Raw genomic sequence first — 10,513 nt, 5'->3', positions numbered from 1 at the left:
TGATTCAGCATAATTGACAGACACCCCAGTCCCTCAGGAACACTTAAAAGACCATTGCACCATTATAATTCTCTTAAACTGGCTCTGATACTCTTTTCCCATTGACTTCAATGCATTTTGCAGAATTCCCGAACATTTCCATGATTTTGTGAACTCACTGAGAAGTAAATTGTGGTATTTGTTCATCACTATCGCGCACCCTACTAGTGTATCCCTTGATGCGCACTGTATAGTCTAGCATCATGGTAGTGTTGGTGTAACCACAGCTTTATGAAGGTGAGGAACTTTCAATAAGCATATTTAGATGGGGGTGGCACGGTGGCGCAGTGGGTAGCGCTGCTGCCTCGCAGTTGGGAGACCTGGGGACCCGGGTTCGCTTCCTGGGCCCTCCCTGCGTGGAGTTTGCATGTTCTCCCCGTGTCTGCGTGGGTTTCCTCCGGGCGCTCCGGTTTCCTCCCACAGTCCAAAGACATGCTGGTTAGGTGGATTGGCGATTCTAAATTGGCCCTAGTGTGTGCTTGGTGTGTGGGTGTGTTTGTGTGTGTCCTGCGGTGGGTTGGCACCCTGCCTGGGATTGGTTCCTGCCTTGTGCCCTGGGATTGGCTCCAGCAGACCCCCCGTGACCCTGTGTTCGGATTCAGCAGGTTGGAAAATGGATGGATGGATGGATGGATATTTAGATGGGTGATCCTCATTAACCTTTCAGTAAGGAAGTGGGATTAGATTTCTGTTGCGTGTTGCCTTATTTTCTTTCAGTGCATTGCAATACCACATCTTATGTGTGAAAGACAAATTTCAGTGCTTTCAAAAACTTTGGGAAACACTCTTCATAGCAATTTCATTGTTTGCCAAATGTCAATTCATCCAACTTCTAACCCCCTTAGCCAGTTATGGGAATTTCAAGTTTTTTTGCAATAAGGTGAGAACCCACCCTGGACAGAGTGTCAGTCCATTGGAGGACATCCTCATACATACACCATCAGTCACTCAATGAACCAAAACTGCACATCTTTGGGACAAGAAATGAAAACTATAGAAAAAACCCTCTAGGACCCAGAGGGTACTTGCAAACTCTGCACAAACAATGACTGGACCCAAGGACTCTGGAGCACTAAATATTACACCAGTGTGTTGCCATTTTGCAAATGGATCACCAGAAAACTGTAAACTTCCAAAAGTATGCAGAACATTACTCTCTTCTTCTCCACAAACATTAAATCCCTGCACCACAGGAAGTTCAACTATGCGTTAGCTAATGTATCATGAACATTTACAACATGTAAGGGCCAAAAATATTATTTTGCAGGGAAGCCACATGACAGATAGGGTTGTTTTCTTTATTGTTTTATTGAAGAATTCCTGAACAGTCAGATGTATTTGTTTTTATTAAACATGTTAATTGTTTTTATTTATTTAAATCTTTTGTCTTTCTTTTTTCACATTCAAGGTTTCAAGAAAGCAAGACGAAATAGTTCTTTGTCACTGCACCATAACCTACCTGTTGTATAATACATGGAATGGCAATCCCCTACAAAGTTCACACACAAGCACCAGATTATTCAGAGCCACAAAATGAAATACTGTAACAGAACTGCTTTGCAGTTTGGAAGGAAGCAAAAACAGCTGAGCGAAAACCACATAAATAAAGGAGGAACATACAAAAAGCACATCCTGCCAGACCAAAGGCATGTGGTAAGCAAGATCACGTTGACAGATTTGAGAAAGTCCAGGGAATGCAAACCCAAAGACCTCAATTTATCATAAAACATAACATTTCCAGAAAGTGTATTTCATGCCTGGTTGCAAAAACCAGTGGAGTCAATGTGTTGGTCACGGCTTCAAGTCCACTACTGGAGAAATACAACTAAAATGTATCACGTTGCACAAGATGCCACATTTTATTGTTATATAACATTGAATCTGTAGATTTAATTTGGCTTTTGTGACACTGATCAACCAAAAAAAACTCTTTAATGTCAAAGTGAAAACAGATCTCTGAAAAGCAGTCTAAATTAATCTATACTAATAAAAGGCAAAGCCCTCACCGACTCACTGACTCACTCATCACCAATTCTCCAACTTCCCGTGTAGGTAGAAGGCTGAAATTTGGCAGGCTCATTCCTTACAGGTTACTTACAAAAGTTAAGCAGGTTTCATTTCAAAATTCTATACGTAACGGTCATAACGGTTGACAATGTCCGCCATGTTAAACTTTCTTATTTATGGTGCCATCTTCACGAAATTTGGTAGGTGGCTTCCCTGCGCTAACCGAAACCGATGTACGTACTTCTTTTGGTGTGTCGCAGTTGAGGCCCCTATTGACCTCTTGAACCCACAGGTACCACTCCAAACACTGGGTAAAAATCCAATTATTATTTATTTTATAATAATGTGCACAAAGCACCCCCCACTCCACACTACTCATCCAATCAATAATCAATACACTATATAACCAATCCTCCTCTCCCAGACGCGTTGCCACTCTTCCACCCAGCTCAGCTCGACGTCTGGGATTACTCATAGTCATTTTATAGTCCTTGACCTGGAAGTGTTTCGCCCTCTCTGTCCACGTGACTAGGAACACTTCCAGGTCATATAAAAATTTCACTTCTTCACCCCGGAAGCACGTCGTTCCTTCCGGTCATGTGTTTATGACGCACTTCCGGGTTATAGGGCACGTAGCACCCTGTGAGCCTCCCTGCAGCGACTTCTGCCGGCCCCGATGTTATCCAGCAGGGCTGTGTATTAAAACTCCATAGTCAATGATGCCCTGCTGGAACTCGGGGCATCCCTATGTTGCAGGTAGGGCTCCATCCGCCGGCTTGGAGGTGTTGGCCGGAATATATGGCCGGCAATCCCTCACAGGTGGTTTGACACCACTGTGGGCTGCCATATTGAACTTTCCAACGGTCTTTGTTACTTATGGGCCCATCTTCAAGAAGTTTCGTACGCGGGTTCCCAACGCTAACTGAATCCTACTTACGTACATATATACATCGATAGCCTGCAGCTCGGTCACCGTGTGAGGCAGTGTTGCGTCCCCCATCCCCACGCCTCCCACGTAGTTGGCTGCCTGCCTATATAAGGCCGTCCGTCGCTCCGGTCTCTTCATTCCCTTCCTTGCTTCGCCACAGTATTCACGTCTCTTTGCTGATAACTGCAGCCTTTTTATTTAATCCACGGCTTCTCCGCTGTTTTATTGTTCGTTTATTACGATTATAGTTATTGTGTAGGTATTTTAGACTTAGTTTACATTGTTCAGGTACCCATTTCCTTTATCGTTCCAATCATACCCCCATTAACATGTTTATCGAGGTGATCACCATCGATCAAAGAACTGTCACTTACCAAGTGGTTTCCATGCCCGGAGATGGCGACTGCCTTTTCCATTCTCTGTGTTACATATTGCACGGCCATATCAGGCTCACTCTTGATATCCGGAGGAACATTGTGTCTTATGTATTGAATGACTGGGACAGGTTCAAGGTGTGGACTGATGACGGTACAGGAGATGATTGTACTACACAGGAGCACTATAAGAGTGAAATGCATAAGCCCTTCACCTTTGGTTCTGCATGTGAGTTGATGGCTGCCGCTGAATTGTTCGGTTGTCGCTTTCAAGTGTACCAAAATGGCCAAACATTTTACATGTTTGGACAACCGCCAATACCTCTTAAACATCTTAGATTCACAGGTGACGATTTGAGTAGTGGACACTTTGATGTTTATGAATGTTTCAACTCTCAAAAGCTGGATGCGAAGTTATCGATGAAACTGGTTGTATGCTTACAATGTTTGACAGATGCCGAATGTCACTTCAACACAACAAGTCCTGCAAATACTAACATAATTGAAACAAATCATGAAACTCAAACTGATTATGACAGCAGCAATCCAAGAGGTGAGAAAACAGTAAAAAGGAGGCGTGTCAGACGTTGTGGTACATTTTCTGATGCAGCTAGATGGAAACAACTTCATGACGCTGCCGCCAAATACTCGCAGGCAAATCCATAAGTTCATAGACACGCTGCCGCTAAATATTCACAGGCAAATCCACAAGTTAATAGAGCTTCTGTTTCTAGGTACGATCCCAATAATGAAAAACGGCTCATATGAAAACAATAGGATTGGCTCAAAAAAGCCGATTGTGGATTTGCATACGACCCAAACATACATTATGAATCTGACAAAACAGTACGCATTGGATCCATGGATGTTCACTGTGAGTACTGTCAAGCTCATAGGTGGAAATGCGAGTCTCCTGGTTTGTGCTGTAATGGTGGTAAAGTCTCTCTCACTCCTGCACATCATCAAAAACACACCATTATGAAAAATGTTGCTGGAAGCCTCATACTGTGAGAATGGCTCTCTGCAGCAGGCTCAGGATGGCTTGTAAGGGTAGAAGGTAAAATGAAGGCAGCAAAATACAGGAAAATCCAGGAGGAAACCCCAATGAAGTCTACAGGAAGCCTGGACCTTGAGAGGAGATTTGTTTTCCAGCAATACATGAATAAGGAATGGATTCAAAACAGCAATGCTAATGTCCTGGCATTACTAATACTAATACAATCGGATGGATGAGGAAAAAATTGCAGTGTTCAGAAATGCAAAGTTGATAGAGCAACCTGTGCATACAGACTCAAGGCATGTCATGGCTGCCACAGTGCATTTACTAAATACTGACTTGAAAGTAGCAAATACTTATGCATTCAATACATTTGTACTTTATATTTCTAATTAATTTAGATCACTCTGGACAGATCTGTTTTCACTTTGACATTAAATAGTCTTTTTCTGTTGATTACGTTAAAAAAAAAAAAAAAGCTAAATCCGCGGTGATTCAGTTTTGTATAACAATAAAATGGGAAAACATCCAAGGGGAGGAATATTTTTTATTGGCACTCTGTATAATACAACAACCCAGTAGAACATCTGCTAGGCTTAGTTTTATATTTTACATTTTCCGCCTTTGAAAAAGAGCAATAGAAAAACTTTCTGATTTATTTAAATTTATACATAAAGAAAACTGACCATCCTGGCAGCAAGGATAACAAATCCATCAAGGAGGCATGGAAAGCACTCATAAATTTCTCTCTAAACTATCATAATCAGCATTCCAGGTCTGTTTTGTTTCCAGCCGAGATGCAAGTTTGTTTTCTTATCATTGTTAGCAGAAAATAAAGTTTTCTAGTAGTAGAAATTGTTGTAATTTGTGATCTTTTGCTGACAAATCATTTAGTTTTTGGCCTTGATTGTGTTCTTTGTTCTTGTGTTCTAGGAATCAGTTATCTCTGAAATATTCACCTATTAAACATGATCCAAGGAATCCTTTGCTACAGAGAGCAATGGGAAACGTCCTAATCGTAGCACACAGAGTAGCCTGCCATGGCATTCAGATTATTTCTAAAGAGAGCACATTTACATTTAGGACTTTGAATGAACTGTCATTTTAAAACCTACATGTAAATCAGACTATGACTACTGGAAATCATTTGCTTATTAATCACCCATGTGTTTTTCCTTGTACATGTTTACTATCAATTAGACAATCAGTCTTTATTTTACTATGAAGAGCACAATGCAGTAGCAAATTTAATAGTCAAACAGTGGAATATTAGAAAATAAAACATAACAGATAGAAGCACAATTAAAACACGCTTCAATTTTTCTTCAATATTTTTAAAAGCACAATTAAAACACGCTTCAATTTTTCTAATTTTACACAGCAAGTGTGAAAAGAAGCTGTTCAATATGTAGGGCAATTAGAGCATAAAATTACAAATCAGGGAACACAGAAATAGTAATAGACAAAAAACAAAAGAAGATAAACAGATCAAGCAAGACTACTGACTAGCTTCAAAACGAGACACAAAGTAAAAGGGCATGATGTGGACTAGCTGGGAAATTAGTGGCCCGTTTTTAAATAAATAAATATTTGAATGGCCGACTCATTTTCCGTGGATGTGTGTGCTCACATAATTGTGGGAGGTTGGTGAGGTAATTGGGGTGAGACGCACCTATACATGAGGGTGTGGTCTGTCTCAACTGCTTCATCGGCGCTACACATACAGAGGCATATAAAGGAGAGCCGGCATGAGAAAAAAAAAGGAATGAAAGGAGAAAATGGCCAACGAGACATGAAGGGGGTTAAAGTAAGAAGAGGAGGATAAAAAAGAGGCAGAGATGGCGATGGAGAGAGCGTCCGGGCTGAACTGAGTGAGGCAGGAGGGTAGATGTGAGTCCTGGGGTACAGGTGTGTTAATAAATGACAAGACAAAAGTAATAGTTAACAGCATGGAGGGGGGTGAGCAGAGCACTGTTTTTATGGAGTATTTATTTATTGACTGTTGGAGCATTTCACTTTGTTTTGACTGTTTCTATTAAAAGCACTTTGGCACCTTTATACACCTATCCCTTGTCTAGCTCTATGTGTCCTCATCTGCTAGGCTCATGCCTTGGTTATGTTATGCTCAAGATGCTCCCTAGAGCAACTGGGAGTGTGGAGCACCTTTACACATGATAAATTGAAAATGTTTGATTAGAAATGGCAAGCAAACCAACGTAAAACTGTATAGAAAGACAGCCCACTCACATTTCACAAAGGAAATTGTGGAAATTGGCAGTTGGGGGATCGAAATAAAAAAAAAAACAACTATTTTCAGTGTGAATTTAAATGTAGACACAAGAAGCATGCCGTAAGCTGAGTAACTATGAAATGGGATTTTAAGACAATAAACAGCACAATATCATAACACTCCCAACTATCTGAAAACAATCGATCTAAGTGAATAATGAACAAGCTAGTGAATAACAAAGGTAAAGACAGAGTGAGTTTTGCGAGTGTTTCCCAAAGCCCCTCATTATTCAACATTTACCGAATGAGTTTAAAGTATAGCATCTATGTCAGAAATGCATAGACTGCTGATAAGAGGAACTTCAATCTTCAACAGCAAAATATAATTGTATATACACCAGAAATGTAAATCAATTAAAACACATGAAAGTGCATAAAATAATGACCACATTAATTTAACTCATTAGTCAAAAATCTAAAAATGGGCTCAAAATGTGACGTGGCTCCCTTGCAAAAAAGCACAATGGCGAGCAGCAATTGGAAAAGGTAGCAACTTAAAACAAGGCTTGTGTGAGCCCCCAAGGAATTGTGCAGACAGCAGAATCGCATCTTCCACATGTCCAGAGTGCACTTTACAGTGCAGTTTTATACCTCTCCTCAACCACAGTTTGGGAATTCGACATTGGAATTAGCAGGTATTCACAAAGAGGATGACCAGTGCCTCCCAGTAACCAACCACCAGCTGATGCACCATCCCTTGCCATCTGAAGCCTTCCAGAGTTGAACCGTACATAGACAGTTTGTTCTACTCTCAGGTCAGTTGGCCACAATGTCTGTAAAATGTTCCTGAAGGTTGCTTATCAAATGGACATTGAGCCCCAAGAACTCTATTCAACAAATATAGATGGACTTCAATGCCAGGTATCCCTGCAATGATCATCTTTAGTGTCAAGCAAGGAATCTCTTAATCCTAGATGCATGCATGGTATAAAAATAATCTGGTCACTACATACAAAGACTTGAACACAGTGGCCTTGCTGAGGCCATGTGCATCACTAACAGCTTGCAGAAATCCACTGGTGGCATAGAAACGGAGAGTTGTCAGAAATTGTACAGTGGGACTTAAACAACTTTCCAATTCATCCTGCACCAGACCAAGGAGTGTCATTATTCCACCTCTGGGCATCCTGTATTTCTGTATTAATTGTTGATTACTGAGATGGTCCAAGTTGTTCAATGTCTGCCGAATTGAGTTTTTTAATTTTCTGGATAGCTCCCATTGTCATTTCTGGTATTAAGAGGTGATTCACCTTCCCACTTTAAACAATATGACTGGTGGCTAAGTGAGTTTGACTGGTTAACTCATGATGTACTCAAATTGCCTTATGAGTATTAAGCTACAAAGAGCCCATTTGGGTTAATTTATAGCCTACATTATAATTTTGTATTTATTTTGCATCATTATTATTGCTTCTGTTATTACATTGTCCAAATAAGAGCAGCAGTGTGTTTTTTTTGTGATCTGCTTAGGGTGATTGATGTCTCTCAGTGACAGGATAACAGGCTAAAGTCCAAATGAAGAACACCATTGAAAATAACAAGTGGGTCAGGTTTACTTGTTAATTTCTGAATGAGATTATGTACTCCTTTAATTATGAAGGCTTTTGAGAAGCACTCACTAATTAAAAAATTATGTTTAGTACAAGATAATGAAGTACTTAGCGTTATGAAGCTTTTGAGAAACACACCCTTAATTGTTTTACTCTTGACTGGATTCACTGCTAGGTCTTCCAGATCATCTAACTTGATTCTTTCTCCCATCATCAACATCAGTTTCTTGGAAAGTTTCACAATGCATTGCTGTCTTAATCTACTTGAGGTCTCTGGTTCAATTCTTTGAAAAAAAGCTCTATTCTTTTATTGAATGTATCACTAGCTTCCCATTAGGGTGGTCCAATTAAAGTTCTCCATACAGCTAGTTTTATTCTTTATCATATTTATAACAAACATGCAAAATATAAATGAAAATAAACAATATTTAGAAGTCACTCCATTTAGCAGTTTTTATGTCATCTGAACTGAATTTTGCACTAGTAGGGCTACAGCATTAGCACAATCTTTGAAGAAGTTGGAAAATTCTTATGGTTTGCAACCTTTCACAGTATGCCATTGTACTTTTTGATGAGACTTTTTCTTCTTTTGTTCACTACCGTCATGCATGGCAACAGTTCACAAAATTAGTTTGGATTGGATTGGATCAATTGTCCACTGAGACCTTTCTTTGTTGTTTTTAAAAAAGACGTAAAAATGAAAGATTGGCTTGATTTATTTGGATTTCACTATGTTTCATTCCTTGGTCCTTTTGCTCACCTGTGTGCTGTCAGAAAAGCTTTCCACTACTAAGGTTCTTCTTTCTCACACAAGTTCCTGGATTACCACCATGCTTGCTGGGTTTTATCACAAACATTTTAACAATTTCATTCTAGCTTTAAATTAATATAATTTTTACTTAGACTTCTTTAAATTCTCTTTAATTTTATTTACTATGATTCAACTTTGAATGGAACCCCTTTTCAGGTTTCATTACTGCTTTCCATCTGATGGTTCTGAGATAGACTGTAGGCCCCCCTGATCAGCAGGTTTGAAAGAGAACATATTGGTAATAACAGCTCAAGACAATAACCGGCTACAGAAACAGGAAAAAACAATGTACTCTTACCCTAGCTTTAATACACAGACATCCTTCATGTTCTTAATTATTTTCTATTTATTTTAAGAATTCACATTCGTGTTACCAATTTGTTCCTTTAACTCTAAATAGTTTCTTTGAAAAGTGACAAAATACAGGAGGTGTTGATACCAATATGTTCTAAATAAGAGCTGTTAATTCACTTGTTTTCACACATGTGTGCTCATGATAAAGTTACAACAAAAATAAAAAAAGTGTGAGAAAAACCCTTAAACGTAACCTTGGAAAAGGTCTTCTCTTGTGGATAAAACACAAGAATATTTGCAAAGTTACAGAATGAAAATAGGCTCTGCAAGGGAAATTCACAAACAAAAACTGAAAGAAGCTGTCATAGTAGAAAATTCAGTATATACAGTATGTTATAGCAGTGTCACACACGTGCGAATAAGAGGAACCTGAGTGGACCGAAAGAAGGTAATTCCACGCCAGGCCAGGGGGTGACGGGGTGTGCTAAACTTTCCTCTGTTTTCTCTACAGACCAGGGGCTTCATGTATAAACGGGGTGTACACACAAAAATGTTGCGTACTTTCGTTTCCACGCTCAATTCACGATGTATAAAACCTAAACTTGGTGTAAAACCACGCACATTTTCACGCTAGCTAAAACCCTGGCGTACGCAAGTTCTCCGCTCAATTTTGCAAACTGGCAGCACCCAGCGTCAAAGCAGTGCTACTGTTCCAGTCTGGTTTCCCCTTCTTTTTTAGATCCACATCCCTGACGCAGCTTTATAAATACATTGAAATTAACCACATATTGTTTATTAGTTTAATGCATCTGATTGTAATTAACCTGTAACAATATAATGGTCCACTGAATGGTCAAACTATTCTAAATACCATAGCTGCTTTAGCGTTGTTACTCTCACTGCACATTCTTTTTCTTCTTTCAGCTGCTCCCATTAGGGGTTGCCACAGCGGATCATCTTTTTCCATATTACTCTCACTGCACCACTCGGAGTTTTTATATCACTGTATCTGAATGAGGAATCACAGATCTAAAGCAGCTGATCGGAAAGAGAATTATCAGTATACAGCATCAAGCACACGCTGCCTCAGCCATGCTGTCTATTGAACTGCTCTCATACGCCAAACGCTTCAGAGCCTTTCCTCACGGTTCAGAAACAGTTTCATCCCAAGAACTCTAGACGCACTCAATCTGTCCATCAAGTGCTCCTTGTAGAACGCTTTGT

This window comes from Erpetoichthys calabaricus, chromosome 5, assembly GCF_900747795.2.
Source record: "Erpetoichthys calabaricus chromosome 5, fErpCal1.3, whole genome shotgun sequence".
Taxonomy (NCBI): Eukaryota; Metazoa; Chordata; class Cladistia; order Polypteriformes; family Polypteridae; genus Erpetoichthys; species Erpetoichthys calabaricus.
This window is presented reverse-complemented; position numbering follows the sequence as displayed.